The sequence below is a fragment of the Salmo salar genome, chromosome 27 (genome assembly GCF_965601325.2).
Source record: "Salmo salar chromosome 27, fSalSal1, whole genome shotgun sequence".
Classification (NCBI taxonomy): Eukaryota; Metazoa; Chordata; class Actinopteri; order Salmoniformes; family Salmonidae; genus Salmo; species Salmo salar.
This window is the reverse complement of record NC_138317.1, coordinates 11,058,708-11,062,655: the sequence shown is the minus strand read 5'-3', so window position 1 is coordinate 11,062,655 and position 3,948 is coordinate 11,058,708.

The window sequence follows — 3,948 nt, the reverse complement described above, 5'->3', positions numbered from 1 at the left end:
ATTTTAAAAACTCAAAACTGATAACACTAGTAATGACACTGTCTTATGTTCAGAACCATTGATTGTGCATTCATTTGGGGTTCCACACATATTTCACCCCTGAGTCTTTCATGCAAGTTGTTTGAGAAATACCATGAGAACCTTCTGTGATTGGATCATCATTTAGTCATTTAACTACCTTTAATCCAATAGCAAAAAACACAAGATTTTTCTACATTTTGTTACCTTACAGCCTTATTCTAAAATGGATTAAATTAAATTATTACCTCATCAATCTACACACAATACCCCATAAGGACAAAGCAAAAACAGGTATTTAGACATTTTTGCAAATGTATTAAAAATAAAAAACACATACCTTATTTAAATAAGTATTCAGACACTTTGCTATGAGACTCGAAATTGAGCTCAGGTGCATCCTGTTTCCATTGATCATCCTTGAGATGTTTCTACAATGTAATTGGAGTGCACCTGTGGTAAATTCAATTGATTGGACATGATTTGGAAAGGCCGACACCTATCTATATAAGGTCCCACAGTTGACAGTGCATGTCAGAGCAAAAACCAAGCCATGATGTCAAAGGAATTGTCCGTAGAGCTCCGAGACATAATTGTATCAAGGCACAGATCTGGGGAAGGGTACCAAAACATTTCTGTATCATTGAAGGTCCCCAAGAACACAGTGGCCTCAATCATTCTTAAATGGAAGAAGTTTGGAACCACCAAAACTCTTCCTAGAGCTGGTCGCCCGGCCAAACTGAGCAATCGGGGGAGAAGACCTTGGTCAGGGAAGTGACGAAGAACCCGATGGTCACTCCGACAGAGCTCCAGAGTTCCTCTGTGGAGATTGTAGAACCTTCCAGAAGAATCATAACCATCTCTGCAGCTCTCCGCCAATCAAGACTTTATGATAGAGTGGCCAGACGGAAGCCATTCCTCAGTAAAAGGCACATGACAGCCCGCTTGGAGTTTGCCAAAAGGCACCTAAAGGACTCTCAGACCATGAGAAACAAGATTCTCTGGTCTGATGAAACCAAGATTGAACTCTGAATGCCAAGCGTCACATCTGGAGGAAACCTGGCACCATCCCTACGGTGAAACATGGTGGTGGCAACATCATGCTGTGGAGATGTTTTTCAGCAGCAGGGACTGGGAGACTAGTCAGGATCGAGGGAAAGATGAACGGAGCAAAGTACAGAGAGATCCTTGATGAAAACCTGCTCCAGAGCACTCAGGACTTCAGACTGGGGCGAAGATTCACCTTCCAACAGGACAACGACCCTAAGCACACAGCCAAGACAACGCAGGAGTGGCTTTGGTATAAGTCTCTGAATGTCCTTGAGTGGCCCAGCCTGAGCCCGGACTGGAACCCGATCGAACATCTCGGGACAAACCTAAAAATAGTTGTGCAGCGACATTCCCCATCCAACCTGACAGGGCGTGAGAGGATCTGCAGAGAAGAATGGGAGAAACTCCCCAAATACAGGTGTGCCAAGCTTGTAGCACCATACCCAAGAAGACTCAAGGCTGTAATCGCTCCCAAAGGTGCTTCAACAAAGTACTAAGGGTCTGAATTCTTATGTAAATGTGATATTTCAGTTGTTGTTTTCAAAAATTTCAACCAAAAAAAAATGTTGCTTTGTCATTATGGGGTATTGTGTGTAGATTGATGAGGACAATTTTTTGAATCCATTTTAGAATAAGGCTGTAATGTAACAAAATGTGGAAAAAGTCAAGGGGTCTGAATACTTTCCGAATGCACTGTAGATGTCACCTTGATACATAGCCTACATAAAGTCTACTACTCTATAGAGAGGGCATGAATGGCAACACCGGGACAAAGTGCCCTTCGCTCCCGCTTGACAAGCACTACGGTCCGGCAACTGCGTGGGAAGTAGCTACCTAGTAGCCAATATCAGGGTGACAGTACACCCATCATAAATACTTTTAATAAAAAATAAACAATCGTCAGTATTATATGTACAATTATTTGCGTAAAACTAAGAGACTCATCTTTTGGCTTAAAAACGGAAGTCCAAACTCTCGCTTGGGTGGTAAGAAACTGACGAAAAAAACACTCGTCAATCAAGACCGTCTAACCTACAGCAGAGCGTTTTCGGCACACCCACTCCTCTCTATACGCCCACTCCTTTCCACACGCCCACCACTTTCCTTTTGATACACCAGCGACCCCCTTCTCATCCAAAGTGAAAACACTACACAAGAATAAGGTCGCCACGACCTGCGGATTTGAATCAATGCTGAAAAAACATTCATGATTTATCAATTTAGTTTTTGTATGCAATGTGTATGTAGGCCTATACAACTCCCTTTCCACATTTGTCAGTCAACTAATAGTCAATTAATTGTACACACCTTTAATCAATAGACAGTAGTTCACCTACAGGAAAAATTTGACCTCAGACTCAGTCATGGAAATAAAACTGTTTACAGAAGTGCATTATTACCGTAGCTGTACAATGTTTATAGCCAACTGTACACGCTGTACATGAAAGTATTTTAAAGGCTAGTGGTGCACTCTAGTGGCTGATCACAGGAAAAAAACTGCAGAAAGAAAATACACCCTATTTTTTTTTTAAATAGCCTACATGGAACCGTTTTAAATCATTTTCAAGAAGAGTTGGGCACTCTGCTAATCATAATCTGTAGTATATTGATTGCACTGTATATATACTGAACAAAAATGTAAACGCAACATGCAACAATTTCAACGATTTGACTGAGTTACAGTTCATATAAGGAAATCAGTAAATTGAAATAAATTCATTAGGCTCTAATCTAGGAATTTCATATGACTGGGAATACAGATATGCATCTGTTGGTTACAGATACCTTAAAAAATATGGGCCTCACAATGGGCATCAGGATCTCGTCACAGTATTTCTGTGAATTAAAATTGCCAACGATAAAATGCAATTGTGTTCGCTGTCTGTAGCTTATGCCTGCCCATACCCCACTGCCACCATAGGGCACTCTGTTCACAACGTTGACATCAGAAAACCGCTCACCCACATGATGCCATACATGTGGTGTGCGGTTGTGAGGCCGGTTGGACGTACTGCCAAATTATCTAAAATTACATTGGAGGCAGTTTATGGTAGAGAAATTAACATTAGATTCTCTGGCAACAGCTCTGGTGGATATTCCTGCAGTCAGCATGCCAATTGCATGCTCCCTCAAAACTTGAGACATCTGTGACATTATGTTGTGTGACAAAACTGCACATTTAAGAGTGGCCTTTTATTGAACCCAGCACAAGGTGCACCTGTGTAATGATCTTTAAACAGTTTCTTGATATGCCACACCTGTCAGGTGGATGGATTATCTAGGCAAATGGGATATGCTCACTAACAGGGATGTAAACAAATTTGTGCACAACATTTTAGAGAAATACAATTTCTGAGACCAACATTTTACATGTTGCATTTATATTTTTGTTCAGTGTAAATTAGTCCTATTAAATGTCCCACAAAACAGACATAAAAAACACAAAACGATACATAGGTTACTAATCTTATATTCTACTTTAATAGTTAATTAATGGTGTATTAAATAGTACAGTATATTACCTTTTTTTAAATTCTAATAGGTAAATCTATAAAATAATTTCCAGACGTTTGATATAATAAATGGACATATTTTGCACATTTTGTAATACGTTTTTTTTCTCCAGAATTGTCATAAAAAAATTCTAAAACTGCCTATGTATGGCAATGCACCTATGTCATTATTATTTAATAACATCATTGGCCAATAAATTGCTCCAGGCACATGAAACTGCGCAATGTTGAACAGACACGAGTTTAAAACAATCAGAAACGTCATTATTCTTGTTGTCCAATGTCCATGCTACATTCCAAAACATGCTCCCCACCCCTTGCTGAATTATCTGTTTATTTTCACCTCGCATTCACATAAATTGTGACT